Here is an 18,877-nt window from a genome sequence, read left to right on the forward strand (position 1 = left end):
CATCAGTGGCCTACATCACTGAGGAACCTCTTCACATCAGTGGCCTACATCACTGAGGAACATCCCTACATCAGTGGCCTACATCACTGAGGAACATCACCACATCAGTGGCCTACATCACTGAGGAACATCCCTACATCAGTGGTCTACACTGGCTGGGCTCACGGCTTGCTTTTATTTCTGACACTAACCAGGATATATTAGATCCATTCCTCAGAAAACATGGGGTAAAGTAAAGATTTTTTTTTAATTTTATATGTATGTGTGTCACATGTATACAGGTGCCCTTGAAAACAAGCAGAGGCTATAGATCTCCAGAGTGAGAATATAAGACAGTTGTGAGCTGCTGTATGTGAATGAAGGGATTTGAGCCAAGTCCTCAACAAGAGTTAACTAGACAGAATGGGAAAGAGCTCTCAGCAGAGGCCAGCAGAGGTAGACAGCAGGAGGTCTGTGAAGGGTGGGTACATACGTCTGAAGAAACTGGATTTTATTCTATTGGCCAGACTATCACAAACTGAGCTCCCATGCAGGTTTGACATTTCAACAGAATGCTGTGATCTACCAAGTTCATGTTTGAGGATCATGTAACTGAGTTACAAGAAAAAGAATATCTCCATGTCGGTTTTAGACCCATTTATAGCTATCTTGAGCTGCATGCAGCCAGCAGACTGCAGGTTCACCATGCCTACAAGTAAAGGATCTTCTCACGTGCATTTGTGACCATGACTTAGACTCATTCAGACTTGGCCCTCTGTGTTTCAGCATGACACTGACCGTACAAAGCCCTCACCATGTGCATAGACTCCGTAGTCTAGCCTCCAGAACCATGAGTAAAATGAATGATTTTCTTTAAAATTCAAAAACCAATGATAAAATATCAGTTCCACTTAGAGAAGAATGAAAGACCTCTACAGGGAAAGACGACAGGAAAAGGGGGTGCCTAGCACCAGAGCAAAACAGGGACACAGAAATGCATGTGGTAGGGCTTCTGATGAAGGGAAAATGTCAAGTTCAAGAGTTCATGATGTAAAACTGACAGGACTTGGCATTCCATTCAAGAGACAAGAGAAAGGTACAGACACGGGAAGGGAGAATATGCTTTCTAATCTGCTCGTGCATGTGAAGAAAACCACCACTAAAACATATAAGGGCAAAAGGAATTGTTCTTCCCTTATGCTGTGGTCAGCAAGGCCATCAGCAAGAAAAAAGGATCCCTGATCTGAAATAGAGAGCTACATGATAGGTCACAACCTTAAAACACAGGCCCTGCCATCTACTCCAGATGAAAATCTACAGTCATAAAGAATCCTTGGGTATTTGCCTCCAAGACACCATGCTTCATGAAGCCGGAGACCAGAGCATGGCTAATGTATCTTCAGTAGATTTGCTGACCTCTTCCAAAAATTCAATTTGCCTCCCTCTGCTTTCTGCTTTTAATTAGGGTTCTTCTTTGAAAGGCCTAAGTCAGAGCTGCTGCCGTGGTCCAAATATTTATGTAATGTCAGGTCTCTGACGGCCAGAGCGGGCTAATGGCACATAGAGTAGGAAAATGTTCCTGGGAGCTGGTTCAGCTAAGCTCACACTAAGACTTTAATGGAAGCTGTCTTCTGGCGAACTGTTTTTCATCTCGGATATCCTGGAATCCCAAAATGACATAACGTTTCATGATACTGCAAGCAAATAAGGGTCTCATAATCAGGGCCAGTAATCTACACCCCCAATCTCTCCACATCCCCAATCTCTCCACAGTGACCTCTCTAAAGAGTATGATCATCCATGATAGCTGTAGTCCCACCATGTCCTTCTGCTTCGTCCTCCTGCATTTTCTTTAGTCCACAATGTGAAGGAGAGGTCATTGTGAAGTCCATCCATCTGCTCCACAGAGTCTCATCATAAAAGCAACACACATCATAAAACCAAAGATCCCATGGAGAGGTTTGCAAAACAGAGACAAAAGAAAGCATTGCTGGATCAGACCCAACACTACAGCTCAAAAGCTAAGTTGGGATGTGCAGAGTCAGGACTGGCTTCCTTGACTGCATCTGGTCCACAGCAGCCCACTTGGGAAAGGGAAGGTGATGTTTCTACCTTTATGAATTTCAATAAGAGTCCCTGTGTGCAGACAGTCTTTTCCAATTGTGGAACGTTTTTATATGGTTCGTTTCTCATTTCAGGTACTGGCAGATGTGGAAACAAGGAATCTGAGTCAGGATCACATGGATACAGTACGCTACTGTGCATGATCACTTCCAAGGATGCTGCACTCAGACCAGAATTTATTAAAAACCATTCATTTGCTCTTTTTCAGGAAACATTTAGGGAATCAAAGGCACAATTCTGTACCACATGATATGGTTCGTGTTTATGTACACACACATTTATATACACTCAGCCTCTCCATGTCCACGAGTTCCAGACCAAAGGATTCTACCAGCTACAAATCAATAATATTCAGGAAAGAAAACTAATAAGATGCCTTGGTGGGTAAAAGTATTTGCTGCCAAGACTGGCAATGTTTTTTTAAAACTTTGTGACCTACATGGCAGAGAGACTCGACTCCTGCAAAGTTGTGTTCTGGCTTCCATAAACAAATGATGGCAAGTTTGTACCCACACACATACATACAATAAATAAACAAATAAGACCTTTTTTAATTTAGAAAAAAATGCATGTACCGAAGTAAAGGGCACAATGAAATATGTTTGAACTTTAAGATCAATATAAAGTATATAAATATAAAGATCAATTTAAATATATCAACATGTACACTGTCCATTGGAACAGTATATGTCAAGAAATACGTTTGATCATGTTGGATTTGTATTTTATGCCACACTAGTATCATCACGTTTTCTTAACCATGACAATGTCAGCAAGAGGCTGGATTTCAAGACTGAAGAGATGATTCACCTGCCTCAAAAGCAAGAGTCCTTGAGTTCAGGTCCCAGCACACCTGCAGAAGCCAGGTGGGTACGGCAGCCCATCTGTATCCTCAACTGCATGCAAAGTGGGCACAGGGCATCCCAAGAGCAAGCTAGGTAGACAGACTATCGGAAACAGTGAGCTCAGCGTTCAGCAAGAGATCCTGATTCAATACATAACGGTAAAGCTCCAGAGAGAAAGATACTTGATACTAGCCCTGGGATCTGTGCACATGTAAGTGCACAAGCACCACCATAGATGTGCCACACACATGAACATACATGTACACATGTACAAACATACACACACATACAAATACATACAAAAGAAGAAAAGAAGGGACAGAGAGGGGGGGGAGAGAGAGAGAGGAAAGGAGTAGTTTTCGGGATATTTGTCCTAAGTGGGAGGGAAAAAGCAAAGCATAGAAAGCTGTCAGGAATATGCAGCAATTTTTCTAAGAAAGAAGGTGAAACTAGGCCCCAGAGATGGCTCAGCCAGGGAAGTCACTTGCCACCAAGCCTTACAGCCTGGCTTTGATCCCTGGACACACCTTGTAGAAGAGATATAACGCCTTCATGCTGTCTTCTGACCACTCACACAACATACACATACAATAAACAAATAAATAAATATTTTAATAAATAAATCTAGGGAAATTACAGCTGTATATATATATATATGTATATATATATATATATATGCACCTTTAATATAAAAAAGAAACAATAATAATATAAATCAAAAAAACCATAAAATATCCATAGGGGACAATGTCAGAAAGTGAACTCAGGAACCATGTTAATATTTGCCTAATTGTAAAAAATTAAATTAAAATCAAACAGACAGTCCTTAAAAATTAAATATTATTGTATCATCCTGGTGGCTGAACCACATGTAGGTGAATTACTTCAATGAACTGACTTATACATCCTACTGCTATGCATCTTAGGACAAAATAAGTAGCAATATTAAAGTATTTTTAGCAATCATAGTTATATATTTATTCTTTTTAAAACTTTTTATTATTTTATGTGTATAGGTGTTTTGCTTGCATGTATGTCTGTGCACCAAGTATGTGTCTGGTGATCCTAGAAGCCAAGAGTGTTGTTTAAATTTTTCAAAGACCTATTTTTAAGCATGGTTCTTAAATGCTTTAAACTCCCTTCTAGCCCACCACCCACCAGAGGTAGTGGAAAAGAAAGGTTATTAGGATGCAGGGGAAGTGGACTTGTTTAGAAATTGTTCTTTGGAGCCAATCCCATGTGCACTGGCAGGAAATGAGCAGTTCAGTGCACAGGTCAGCAGCGGCAGCTCCATCCACTCACAAACACTTCATGGATACACCAGCAGTCCAGCTCAGTAGTGTCTGGACAGCAGCAGTGGTGGCACAACCTAAGAGGAACAGCCAGGCCTTAGCCTAACTGGCATAAGGCAACAGGAGGGACCAGGACCACCATGGATGCCAGGAAAAGTTCTTCACCATGCCTCTCTCTCTCAAAGTGAGGATCAGCTATGTCGCCAGACCAAGAATCTCTGCAAAGCTGGCTATGCAAGCAAGCCAAGTTAAGTCTCCGTCACTGTCCGGTGAGTCCTATTTATACTCCTAGCAAACATCACATGTCCTCCACGGGTCTTGCCTCAGCATGTGAGTCTGTCTTAACAAAACTCCATGTGAGTTTGTCTCAGCTGACATCATGAGACCTCGGAAGTCCAAGAAGCTACTGCCAGCACACCACTAAAAGATTTTTGGTGCGCTTTTTGATGTTTTCTGGTGGGACTTTCTATGGAGTCCTGACAAATGGAGCTCAACAATACACATAAGGTTAACTAATATATGCATGCCATTAGCAAAGAATCCCTCATCTCATGTCCTTTCATGTGCTTGCTTTATAGTAAATCATCCTTTCACCTGTATCTGCTCAGGGAAACATTTCTTCCTGTGTCTGCCTTAGCAAACACAACTGACTTTCTAAAGAACCCTTAAGTTTCCCCTTCACAGGAGAGTCTTGGAACTGGAATTTCATGGCTGCCAGGAATGAACACAAGTTCTCTAGAAAAGCACCCGTGCCCTTAACCACTGGCTTATCTTTAGCCCATATACTTATTCCTAACCTTTTATAAACACATAGGATCAAGCAAAGAAATTGTTATATTAATGTCCTTAAATGTCCCCCAGAGTTTAGGTTCAAAAGGAAAAGAAACATGAATATAAGAAGCAAAGAAATTAAATGAAACTCACTGATGCTGAATTTGAATTGGAAATGGCAATCTAAACATACAACTCATTTTTTGCTCATGGAAAGTCTTATTTCTTAGCTCTGTCTACCAAAACAACAACAACAACAACAAAAGACAATAAAAAAACAAGCAAACAAACAAAAACAGCCTGAAACAGATGACCATAGGATGGATTCTACTTGACCACTCATCTCTCTTCTTAGAAGTAAGTTGCTTGTTTGCACCCATGCTAGGAGTACGAATACCCAGGAGTTCTCAGATAAGTCAGTCCCCACTCGGGAATCATCTTCAGCCAAAGGATATCTGTTTTTCCTGAGATCAGGAACATAGTCGATGACTATTCATAAGAGGCCTATCCTAACGCAGCATCTTTTTATACAAAGGTAGTCTGCCCAGCTCAAGAGCTCTGCTACAGCCAAGTGAGGTCTGTGTTTGTCTTAGTCAGGGTTTCTATTCCTGTACAACATCATGACCAAGAAGCAAGTTGGGGAGGAAAGGGTTTATTCAGCTTACATTTTCCACATTTCTGTTTATCACCAAAGGAAGTCAGGACTGGAACTCAAGCAGGTCAGAAAGCAGGAGCTGATGCAGAGGCCATGGAGGGATGTTCTTTACTGGCTTGCCTCCCCTGGCTTGCTCAGTCCACTCTCTTATAGAACCCAAGAATACCAGCCCAGAGATGGCACCACCCACAAGGGAACCTCCCCCCTTGATCACTAATTGAGAAAATGCCTTACAGCTGGATCTCATGGAGGCATTTCCCCAACTGAAGCTCCTTTCTCTGTGATAACTCCAGCTGTGTCAAGTTGACACAAAACTATCCAGTACAGTGTTTAAATCCCATCAAAGTTCAACACCTCCTTTTGCTGAAGCCTCCTTTCCTAACTTCTCCACAGGAGCTGATCCCAAGGATACACAACAAATGCTTGTATATATCTTCCTCTGTCTATTTTAGAGAATCCATGTAGAGACACCAACAAGAAGTACCCTATTTTAATGAGACTGAAACAAGTGAACATAACATCTTCCTAAAAGAGAAAGGGTTCCTTGGAACGAACAGCCAATTCCCAGTCTGGGACAGAAATATACAAGAGGAGCCTGGAATGTCCTTGTATACCAGAAAACAAGGATGGTGTCAAAGACAAGGAAGAGTCAAAAAAGATTCAAAGAAAACTAGGGAGAAGTCCAACTGCTGAAGAGAAAACACATGTATCTCAAAGGGAAAAGAAAAAAATCTGCAAAAGATTGTAACATTCCAAATACAATAAAATTCTTATGTTCATAGCAATGATTCTCTGCCTGTGCCCATGTGTATGTTTTATATGCATGCAACTGCACAAGAGTGCACTAGTCAGAGGACAGCCTTAAGACAGGGTCTGTCACTGTTCCTAGAACTTGCAGATTCAGCCAGGCTGGCTGGCCAAAGCTCCAAGAATCTGTCTATGTCTATTGCCAACTCAGTGGTGGGAATACAAGAACACATGGCTGCATATGAGCTTTTAAAATAGGTATAGGGTTTGAACTCAGGTCCTCCTGTTTGCAGAGCATCCTCTTTATTGATAACAAAGTGCCCACGGTAATAATTTTTGAAAACCAAAGCAGTATGTGGGCCACTTTCAGAGACTTCTAAGGTACCAACTCATTATTCCGTGAAAGTGAAGAAAAAGATCAACTACTTATCCTGCCTTCCTGTGCAAATTATATTTTAGAAAAATAACACACAAGTTAATGAGGGAAATTTTTCTTTATAAAAATATTCCAATAATTTGAAAACACAGCAGTAGAAATAACTAAGTGGCAAAATAGTAATTATTCACATTTTAAAACAAGCTGAAATTTTAAAGGTTGAAAATAATAACTGAAAAGAAGTCAGTGTGACTATATTGAATGTCACACAAAATAAAATTTAAGATAAAAATTGTTGCCAGAGCCAAAGAACATTTCTAGTAATAAAAATGTCAATCCATCAAGTAAAAGCGTAAGCACTATAAACATACTTAGCAACAGAGCCAAAACTACATGATGTAAAAATAATGGCAGAACTCGAGGGAGAAATCATTGGAATTTCAATATCCCACCTTCGATAACATATGGACCAATTATACAATATCCACAGGGAAATAAAGAAGATTCAAACATCATTATAAACTGGGAATATCTGACAAAGATAGAGCACTCCAGCTAGTGAGAGCATACTCTCTCAAATGGACATAGACATCCTCTAGTACTGACTAAAAAAGGCTAAGTCATCAAACAGCCTGGACAGATCTTAAAGTATACCAGCCATCTATCATCACTGTGACAAATTACCTGAGGTAATCAACTTAAAAAGAGACAAGGTTTGCCTCCTGGCTCACTATTTCAAACATTGCAGTGCACATAGGCCCTGTAGTCTTGGGCCAACCTCAAGGCAACCAGGAAGCAGAGCCAGTAAATAGAAGGGGTGTTAATATCTTCATCAGTTCATATCCCCAGTGAACTCACTTCCTACTGCCTCACTTCCTAATGATTACATCACCTTTCAATCATGCCATAACTGAGGACTCCTCCTCAACCTAACACATGGTCTTTAGGAGACATTCAAGATCCAAATTACAGTAAGAAAACAAAACAAAACATAGTAACGTACACCAGCCACAATGCAATAAAATTATACATCAATAACAAAAGAAAATCTTGGAATTTTTTTAATGTGGAAACTAAACCACACTCCTCAAGGACCAGTGATGAAAAGAAGAAATTCTTTTTAATGCAATAAATAAAAACAAAACTTCCAACTAACAGGGTGTATACAAGAGTGACTTGGAAGTGGGGTCAGCAGTAAAGAGCACTGGCTGCTATTCCAAAACCCTCAGGGTTCAGTTCCCAGCACCCACATGGCAGCTCACAACAGTCTTACAAAAGTCTAGAGGATCTGACACCTTCCCACAGATATACATGCAGGCAAGACCCCAATGCACATAAAATCAAAATAAAGAAATCATTCAAAAAACGTGACTAGAGAAAAAAACATACAGATTTATATACCTCTGGTCAAAGGCGGGGGTGGGGGTGGGGAGGGGGATCTTAAGAACTGTCTCCCTCGGAGAGGGCCAGGAAAGTGAACAGAAATGGGCAGTGGGAGGGAAGGGGGCATTTCAAGGAAGTGCCAGAGGCCTGGGAGGAGGGAGGCTCCAGGGAATCTATGGGGTGACTCTTTCTGTGTCTCCTAGAAGTAGGGGACATGGAGCCTGAAGTGGTTACCCACAATGTGGGTGGTGTCATTCCACTGACTAGAAGTCAGGACTGCATAAAAAGAATACAGATGGATAAGCACCAGAATTGATCTCACTCTATCTCCTGACGGCTGACACACTATGACCAGACACCTCACACCCCTGCCACCATGCCATCCCTACCATGATAGACCAAACCTCAAGCCATGGGCCAGACTAAATAGCTGCTTCTTTACGTTGCTTTTATCAGATATGTTATTGCAGCCATGCGCAAAGTAGCTCACAAAGTCCCCTGCTTCAGGCTGAGCTACGGAGGCAACCAGCAAGGGGCAAGGGAGGTCTTAGAATACCTGACTTTACACTGTCTCTTCTCAGCTGCAGGGCCTTGAGTCGGGAGACTTTTCAAACATAGAATGAGTTGGTACCCTGCCTTGAAGATCAAATAACAAGTGAAAAACCAAACCAAACCAAAACAAAACAAAACAGAAAGCAACCTTGGAAACAAAACTTTATTAAGAAATTAATACAGTAATTGTGCTTCCCCTCTGTTGCCCTGTTCCTGTCCTTATTCTTTCTCCCTCTGACTAGTACAATTATGTTTATCAGAGTTGTGCCAGTTCCTGCTTTGTGTTTGTGAGTTCTCAAGGACAGGCCCAGAGCCAACACACAGGTTACTCCATAAAGCCTTCTGGATTTGGGTATTTGTTCCAGGCACTAGTGTGGGTGGCTGCGTGTCTCAGGAACCCCAGAGATTTCCGTACTGTTAAACAGTTCATCTCGAGCACTGTGTGTTCAGACTTAGTAAGCCAAGCATCCAGGAAGCCGTCCCATTTATGAAAAGGCTAAGTATCACAGACAATGTGTTCTCAATGAGGAAGGTAGGTATAACCTTGACCCCTAGAGGGGTTTCTAATCCCTGCTGTACACGCAGCCCATCTCTTGTCCACCTGAGCCACGTTTTTTTGTTTTGTGCTGTTTTTTTTTAAATTTTATAAATTGTGTTATAAAAACAACTTGCAAACAAATTAAAAACATCAGACACCAAGATTAACCAAACCTAAAAATCTATACAACTCGATGAAACTTCTATGCAATTAAAGCAGGTTTGAAAATGGAAGCTGTGGAGNTTCATATTAAATTTTACCCTTTCAGTGTCAAATACACTTTGTGCTCTGACCCACTCCCAAAACCAAAAACTCCATAACAGAATCAGAACTAGAAAAACAGGTAAGTTTATACACCCTTTCGTAACTGCGCACATTACCGCATTCCCTAATATTTAGTCTTTCTTGCTCTCTTTTCTTCATGCTGCCTTGTGTATCCACACGTACATTTTCTTATGTATATACATACATTATCGCCTAGATTCTGCATATGACGGACAATCACTTTTCCACCTGAGCCATGTTGTATGGAGGGATGTTCATATAGATATCTGTAACGGTAGTTCTGGCACGCAGGGGAGGGAGTTTTGGAGAATTTGAATGTACTGGGTCAAGTTCATATCTCCCTCCTCCTGAACTCTCCTGCTCTGCTCAACTTCTCCAAGAGCCCTTTGTGTCCACTTTATACCAACATTTGTCACACTGTAGTGCTTCTGTGCTTGATCCTTGTGCTGCACAAATGTCGAATGCCTAGCTCATCTGTAGCACCCATCCATCCTCTTTACAGATGTAGCCTCTTTTGATAACTACTGGTCCTTGTCTGGTAAAAGACATTGACTTTGAATTAACAAAAGCTACTACCATTTGTCAATATATTCATATATATATATATATATATATATATATATATATATATGAATGCAGAAAGCTCTAAATAAGGCATGGCAAAGTTCAGTGACTTTGATGGCCAAACAGCAAAGTCAAGGAAATAAAGGGACAGTTTGGGGACTGTAATATATTCTCCACAGTTCAATAGTGAGAGACTATAGAGCACTCAGTGCTCTGGGGGATTAAAGGATAAACTTATCAGTGTTTGTAGAAAAATGAAACTGATTTCTATGTAGGATATTTGGGCTGACCCACCAGACTTTAAACATTGTATGACTCCACTGAAATGTGCTTCTGGCTACACTGTGACCTGAGCCAGTCTTCTGACAATTCCAGTTTGGTGGCATCCATATTAATCTAAACATAAAAGGACTCTTACTGAAAGAGCAGCAGTGTTGCTTCTTCAGGTCTGAGTGGTACATATTAAAAAAAAAAAAGAAAAGAAAAGAAAAGAAAAAGAAAATAAGAAAAGAAAAAGAAAAAAGAAAAATGGAGAGTCAAGGAAAGAATGTATACCACGCAAAATTTTTTTTTCTGGTTTAAGACACTGAGATAGGGCCTCTTATAGCTCAGACTAACCTCCAACTCACTAAACACCCAAGGATAACAGAACTTCTATTCTTCTTGCCTCTGCTCTTGGGGGCTGGGGGTGTGTTCCATGCCTGATTTGTATGCTGTGCTTGGCATCAAACCCTGGGCTTCATGCTAGACAGGCGAGCACCCTGAGCTATATCTCCAACCCCATCCCAAAACTTTCTAAAGCTGGCTTGTGGTTTGACGCAATTCTAATCTAACCCTTCCAGACCTATACTCCTTTTGTTTCAACTGCCCATCAGGGTTTACGATCAGAAGAACTTCTCCCCGAATTGCCATCGGTGGCTTTCCTCTTCATACCTCTACTGTAACATATTTTCCTCTTCCTCTGATAACAATGATCATCAAGGAAACTGACACAGAAAGACAGCTCTTACCCTCGTGGTGGTGATGTCACACAGCCTGCCCTCATCCTGCACAGTGGAACCTCCATTGTCATCCAAGAAGCACCTCCTGTCTTCCCTTGCTGGAGGGTGGAGTGCGCACCGGCATTTAGTGGCTCAAAGAAGAGAAGATTGTGGGCCTCTGGTTGTCCAAGTCAAAGCAGATGCTGTAAAGTCAAGTTCACCTACAGAGGAAAGCACCAGCCAAGTTGTCACTCCAAGGTAGAAACAAAACCAAGATGTCCTATCACCCACTCAGTGTTCTGGGCATTTTTTACTGAATAGACATCAGCCTTCAAGCGCCATGGAGTTTTTGTGGAAGAACTGGTCTCTTCCCCATATGGTACCATCGCTCCACCTGAACTCATGGATAGGATTAAGGACTCATCAAATTTGACGTCACTGGAACATCTGGAGCATCACATCTGTCACAGGCCATGAAACATCTAGACACTAAATTTTAAACTGATAAACTGAGTACTGGAGTTATGGCTTTAGTCAATTCCCACAGAGCTGCTTATAAGAGAGTTATTCTCCTAGCCAATCCACTGAGGATATGCTTATAAACTTCTAAGTGAATAGCCTTTAATCCATTTCAGAGGCAAATTTATAGGGGTTACTGGTCTAATAGAATTAATTCCACTGCTACAATTTGAGATCAATAGATTTCAAAAGCCGACCAAATTCAATTCCTCTTTATTTGTACATTGCTATATGTCACAGTACAAAGATGATTTCACATACTAATATAGAGTCCTCAACAACCATGAGGATGCTCATGCAATGACGAGGGAGAGGGGTAAGTTTATGTCAAAAAAACCACAAATATAGCACTGCGCTCTCTCTCCCTCTCCCTCTCCCTCTCCCTCTCCCTCTCCCTCTCCCTCTCCCCCCCCCCGCCTCTTTCTCTGAATAATTTAAAGAAAGCAAAACTAAAAAAAAAATCTCAACCAAGTAAGCCTTGCCTCATATTCCCATAGGTCTATGCTGGCATCCAAACATCTACCCATTGATATTTTTCCAATCAACACTAAGTCCAAAAGGAGGAGGGGGTAATCATGGAGAAAAAGAAACTATTGATGTTGAGCTAAACATAAGCAAGAAGTGTCTGTCACTCCATCCGTCCTTAAACAAACACTCAGTGTGACCGAAGACCTCCTAAGGCCCTGGGATCTCACCTGGCCCACAGCAGCTACTCCAACACCCCAAGAGCTCACAGCTCCTAAGCCAAGCATACATGTGAAAACAAACATGTCTGAAAAATATCCTGGGGGCAGCTCAGGCAGGGTCCAGGAGGAACAAAGTTTGCAAGTTGGTCCCAACAGGGACAGAGCACATCCCTGACACTCTGTAGGGGTGAACTTCCCCTTCTAACAGATCTGAGTCAAGAGAATGATCCAGAAGTGAAGTGCAGCTCCACCCAGGTGGAACCCTTGGTGAAAAAGCAGAGAAATCCCTGTACCAGGGTGAATGAAGTTAAAGCTCCGATATCCTCCTCTGCCCGCCCTTCTTCCTCTTCCTCCTTCTCTTCACTGCCTCCCAGAAGCACCTTCGACATTTGCCTCCTGAGCAAGAGCAGAACTGCCACGGGGCCTAATAGTTCCTCTCACATACCTTTCGAACTGCAGAATAGTTTAAACGAAAGTAATGTTAACCTGGCTGGGAAATAAATATTTAACCCTGGCAGCTTTAGCATCACTGTATTCAACCAGAAGGAAGAAAATGAAAGTACCTGGGCTCCTGGCTAGAAGTTCGTTGCTTTGGCTCAGCGCAGAGAAGTCAGAACTGACCCAGGGAAACAGTAAGGTTAGCCAAGTGTATCCTTTTCACAGAAACCTGTACCCAGGGGGGCCTTCAGTCGATGTGTCAGGAATCAGTGACATCCCAAACCAAACAGCTTCCTCACTGCCACCTACACTCAGAATGTGCACCTTAAAAAAAAAAAAAAAAAAAAAAAAAAAAGAGAGATTTATTTAGCTGTCTTCAGACACTCCAGAAGAGGAAGTCAGATCTCATTACAGATGGTTGTGAGCCACCAGATGTTTGCTGGGATTTGAACTTGGGACCTTCGGAAGAGCAGTCAGTGCTCTTAACCACTGAGCCATCTCTCCAGCCCAGAATGTGTGCACCTTACTAGACTTTCAATCACTTTGATCACTGTCAAATGATGGGAACTAGAGAGATGGCTCAGCTGGTAAAGCATTGGCATAAAAAACATGAGGACCTTAGTTTGATCCCTAGGAACCATGTAAAAACTGCAGCATATGGTGTCACACCTTTCTAATCCCAGCAGACTGAGGAAGGACGCTCCCTAGAGACCAGTGCCCAACCAGTCTAACCTAATTAGCAAGCTCCTAGCCAAGAAGAGACTCTGCCTCAAAACAAGTAAACTGTGTTTCTCTAGATGACACTCAAAGTGGCCTTCTGGTCTCTGTGCATGCACACACACAGACACACACACACACACACACACACACACACACCCTAACCCCTGGAGTTTCAAAACAAGTGTAATGCTAGTCAATAGTAATTATGATTTACACCAATACCGCACCACTCTATGATCATTTGTGTTCTAGATAACTCAAGAGAAAATGAAAGCTACCATTTTCTGAGCCCCACCCCCACCCCCATTCCAGGCACATTTGTGTAATGTTTACAAATATCTCCTTAACATTTAAGCAGTGCATGTGACAAGTATTATTCTTATTTTAGAGGTGGGACATACAGACCCAAAGATGTTGTCTGCCCACAGTTCTACACCCAACAAGTTCCAGAACCAAGGTTCAAAATGGTCTGCCTGATCTTATTTACTGTGGAAGTCAAGATTCCTTAAGTCATCCTCAGGAAATGTTGAGGAAGGACTGAGGGAAGTAGGCAAAACAGAATCCAAAGCACCAGACTTCGGGGGAGGGAATGTGGGCTTCCCAAGGGCTGTCCCTGCCCTGCTTAACAACCCCGCACAATGCTTCTTTCTATACGGGCCTACCAAGGTGATCAGGGTTGATCTCTTCAAGCAAGGGGATCATCAGGAGTGGTTTAGCACTGAAAGGTCTCTGACTTTGTGATTCAGCCCACTCCTGGCAAAAACCCATCAAGCTCCCTCAAGACCTGCTTCCTCCTGCAGAATGCCTCTTCCCAGTAATTAAATTATCTTTGCTATCTCCTCCAGACTAGCTATATTTCCTGATGAGTTCAGCATTCAAAATGTACAGAATGACTACCTCCATTACTGAGGGGGGAAGGTGAGGCATGGACGGCACAGTAGACTCTTCCATCATACAGACACCTGACATACAGAAGCCAGGGGGTTGAAGGAATAAAATGAATGGCAAATTGTACACAGGAGTGGCCACAGCTTCCCTAGGCCCTCGCCATAGATATAGGGTGACCTCTAAAGCTGTAAACATGTGCCTGGTAAATCAAAGATAATACTCCTGTGGCACTGCAAGACTGGCTACTGTCCTCTGTACCCACACGGAATTCTGGATGTCCCCATCACTGTCATGTGATCGTCTTCTGAAGTGTTATCATACCAGGGTGCCAGCACCACCCATCATATGGAGAAAGCTGCCAGTTAGGTGCAGCATCCCACCATCCATCTTCACACTAACTATCCCTGTCATACAGTGGGGCTTCACACATTTTCTCCAAACCAATTCCTCTCTCTCAAGTCAACAAAATTAAAGAGTAAATTAGAGAAAAATAATACAGATAATGAAAGGCAGTTGGCCAGAGGCAGAAGAAGAGGAGGAAACTGGGAAGGACACAATGCCTGCCAGGACCTATCCCGACACTGGGTAAATGAAATAATCTTATCCCAGAGAGCCAGCCCACTCCACCTCAGCGGCACAGCATCTCAAGGCCAGAGTAAAATGTTGAACTGTCCCGGGATCTTCTTAAGCATCCTCGAAACCTCCCTTGCCCTGACTCCAGGCTCCAAGGGACACTTCCTGGTGGCTAGAGACCCACGTACCCTGCCAACAGGTAACACATGAACTGTGAGCCAATGTATGCTCTGCCCTTGTGATGTGCCAATGTATGGAACTTTAAAAAGTGGAAAGTGGCTTATTTACAGTTTCCTGTGAGTTCTGATATACGTCAGTGTCTTAATTAGGGTTTTTATTGATGTGATGAAACACTGTGACTATGAGCAACTTGGAGAGCAAAGGGTTTATTTGGAATACTTCTACATAATCACCAAAGAAAGGACAGGAACTCCAAAATGAGAATATAGAGCAAGAGTTGATGCAGAGGCCATGGAGGAGTGCTCCTTACTCTTTTGCTCATCTTGACTGGCTCATCTTGATTCCATATAGAACCCAGGACCGCTACCGCAGGGATAGTACCACCCACGATGAGCTGGGTCCTCCTCTATCAGTCACTAATGAAGACAATGCCCTACAGCTGAATCTCATGGATGTATGCTTTCAGATGACTCTAGCTTATGTCAAGTTGACATAAAACTAGCCCACAGAATTTGATCAGGTTTCTGATCCCAGAAAATGAGTTTTTTGAAGTTACACAGTGGCCTTTGTCTGTGATAAGGACCCTGGGAAATGGCACCTATAAGAAGACTCCCGATCCAGACAACTTCCCTCAAGAAATCTTGACCTTAGAAACTTGCACAGTAAATGTCTTCACCTTGGTACCACTGTTTCTATAGGGCAGGATGACTGTTTCTTTTGGGAACGCCCCATAGATTATAAAAGATTTATTAGTATCAATAGGCCCCATTTACAAAATAACAAGGTTATGGCAATCAGAAATCTCTCCAGAGACAGCAAGTTATCTCAACAGCTAAAGGTGTTTGTTATTAAGGCCTGGGAACCCCACAGGAAGGAAAAAAACCAATTCCCACTAGTTGTCCTCTGACCACCACCACAAGCACACCATGACATATGTGCACACACACACACACACACACACACACACATTAAGAAGGCCTAGACCCTGTCAAGTGTTCTCCTTGAGAAGCAAAATGATCTCCAGCTAAGACAAGAGCTCTATAAACGAAGTCAAAGTTCAAACCCCTGCTTGCGACTGGGCATGCAAGAATGCTTCCTTGTGGTCAGGGCCCAGGAATTGTTCTCTAGTGTTTACTGTTTTAGAATCAGGCCTGGCACTTCACGCCATGGAATCAGCCAACAAAAACGTTCAGTGAGAAAGCCAATCTCAAAAAATAAGCTGGAGAGTGGTTAAGGATAACATCTAACATTGACTTATACCCTCTATCATGCATTCATACATAGGTATATGCACACGCATACACACACAAATGTGTATACATGTGCATACACACATGAACATGCATACACATAGCATACATGCACAAAGCAAATCTAACCTGTTAGCTCTCAATGTATGTTTCATGAGTTGAATATAAGGATAGCGTTTTGTCTCCATGAGAGTCTAGACGCCTTGTGTTTCCTAGGATGACATAGCATGCATGTGTATTTATGTGGCTTCAAACACAGAGCCTGCTTTCTGCAATACCTACTGCTCCTGCTGAATATAGCCACTGCTAACCAAAGTTCTCACCTTGTAGAACCTCAGTGAATGTCTTGAAGGGAAACAATGCAAATGCGTGTCAGTTTCACAGCCTTGCCGCTACTCATCAATCACACACCAATTCTTAATAAAACCTGAAGGTAATACAATTATAGGCATAATAATGGAAGATGAAATCCTATCCTGTCTGTGTCTGCTTAACTAATGAGAATTTTCATCCAGTGTTTTGCTCCAATAGTATTAAAATATCACCATCAGGCTTCCATAATTGGATTTACTGGGCTAGAAGAGTTGTACTGATATCCTATAATCCAAAGCCATCAGAAGAATACACCTCCCAGTCGATGCTGACAGTGGATTGCCACCATTATCCCTGAACTACATTCTTCCTTCAAATTATCAAATTTCAACAAGTACCTTAATACAAAAAATCCTTACATTCACATAATTTTTTTTTATTTCAATTGGCCCCAGAAGGAAAATGAAAGCTACTCAGGTTCTAATATATTCAAGGATTAAAAATAAATTTATAGATGTTCTGGTTTTCAATGAGAGGCCTGGTTAGTGCTTTTTAAAGCGAAGTCTCTAAATGATGCTGGCAAGTCCTGTTTCTCTCTTGAGTCTCTGTGCTGAGTGGATGTAAGAGCATCCCCAGTGATCCCTAAGGCCTGGGGCATTCGTAACCAAACACCACCTCCCTCTCCTCCAGCTCCATGTTTCCAGACAACCTCCCCCTGTGGGATAAGAGAGCAGCAGCATCACAGCTGAGTCACCTCCTCAAGACAATCTATGACACCAAAGCAGAGACAACGAGGCCAGAAGCTGCCCAGGGAGGTGTGCCCCACATAGATAAGAGCATCACACAGCCACTGACCCCAGTAAGTCACTGCTGAGTACTAACGGGGCTCTCAATAGTCCATGTGACTGTCACCTTTCCACTGGGCCCAGGAAGGAACTATCTTACCTTGATGTAATCAACTTTGCCCAGGGTGGCTGAAGAAAAAGGTTCCTACTGCAGGCAGGAAGGTAAATTAGCCCAATCGGGAGCCTGAGATCGTGCACAGCCTAAATCCTAGTCTTATCTCTCTCCCTTTCCGTGATATGAATGACAACCCACTGTGCTGCAGCACTGAGGAAGGGAGGAAGAAAAAGCCAGCAGCGTTGCAGGATACAGAACACTTTAACACAAAGGGAACAGCAGACTGTAAACCACCTGTGGGAAAGCGTTTCCGAAACACACAGTAGCCAGAAGGCTCACTCACCTTTCACATTTCCAGTAGTATCCGGAGGAAATAAATCACAAATGCATTAAAGGAAGGTGTGGAGGAAGGTGTCCAGGGCATCATTAATTCCTCATAAGTTTATGCCAAAAGCCACCTAAATGCCCATTGAGGAGGAGACACTACATAGCCTGGAGATAGCCATGGAGTGGAATCCTCTGCACCAGATACACTCACTGAGTGAAGCCTAGTGACCTCTGGGATCCTGTCAGGCCTGGGCCCTGCTCTGTGGTCGTCCATATCTGAGCTCAGTTATCATGTCCCTGTCTTGGTTTTGAGTTTCAGCTTCTTGATTTCCTGAGACAGGATCTCAATGTCTAACCTCGGAAGGTCTTCAGCCCACTATGAATTCCAGTCTGGCTTTGAACTTGTGATATTCCTACCTCAGCCTCCCAAATGCTGGCCTTACAGGGATGGATGTAACAAGGCCTATGAGTAATGAATGGAGTTTTTGCATTCATCTTACAGATGGGGAAACTGGTAAACAATGATGTTACTAATAATAACTACTTTAAAAAAAGAAAAAAAGAAAAGAAAATTCTCTGTAGCTTCCAGCTTCTGATTCTCCTGGTCTGCACTAGAGGGCTAATGTTACAGACATGTACCACCACACCAGGCTTATCCCATGCTTGGGATTGAACCCAGGCCTGTGCTTGCTGGAGAAGCACTCTACCAATTAAGCTACAAACTCAGGTCAAGAGTCAACAACTACTCTATGAGGGCTTCATGATTTCAACTCAAGCAGTGCCCTAAAGTCATGCTCCTAACCACTAAGACAACAGGCTTAGTGGGAAAGTAAGACAATTACAGTATACTGTATGGCATAGTCTTGCTTTGTAAGATAGGCCTGTGCTGATTGTAGAGTGGGAAAAAAAGACTGTAATAATATACACTGAAATGATGTGTGCATTTTTTCTGGATGATAGAATTTGGCATGAGTCTCACTTTTGACTTTGAAT

At 42.4% G+C, this 18,877-nt stretch overlaps 1 protein-coding gene across 3 annotated transcripts in view; it reads right to left on the minus strand.

Annotated features, from left to right (window-relative positions):
* Positions 1 to 18,877, minus strand: part of Kcns3 (potassium voltage-gated channel modifier subfamily S member 3) — a 45,099-nt gene that overhangs the window by 3,033 nt on the left and 23,189 nt on the right. For 2 of the 3 annotated variants that reach the window (XM_029540885.1, XM_029540884.1), the window contains exons 2-3: positions 12,860 to 13,058; positions 11,122 to 11,312 (exon numbers count right to left, since the gene is read on the minus strand). The gene's annotated coding sequence lies outside the window, so the exon portion shown is untranslated. The remainder of the gene's footprint in view (positions 1 to 11,121; positions 11,313 to 12,859; positions 13,059 to 18,877) is intronic. The other variant, XM_021202355.1, reaches the window with a different exon arrangement.

The sequence above is a fragment of the Mus pahari genome, chromosome 7 (genome assembly GCF_900095145.1).
Source record: "Mus pahari chromosome 7, PAHARI_EIJ_v1.1, whole genome shotgun sequence".
NCBI lineage: Eukaryota > Metazoa > Chordata > Mammalia > Rodentia > Muridae > Mus > Mus pahari.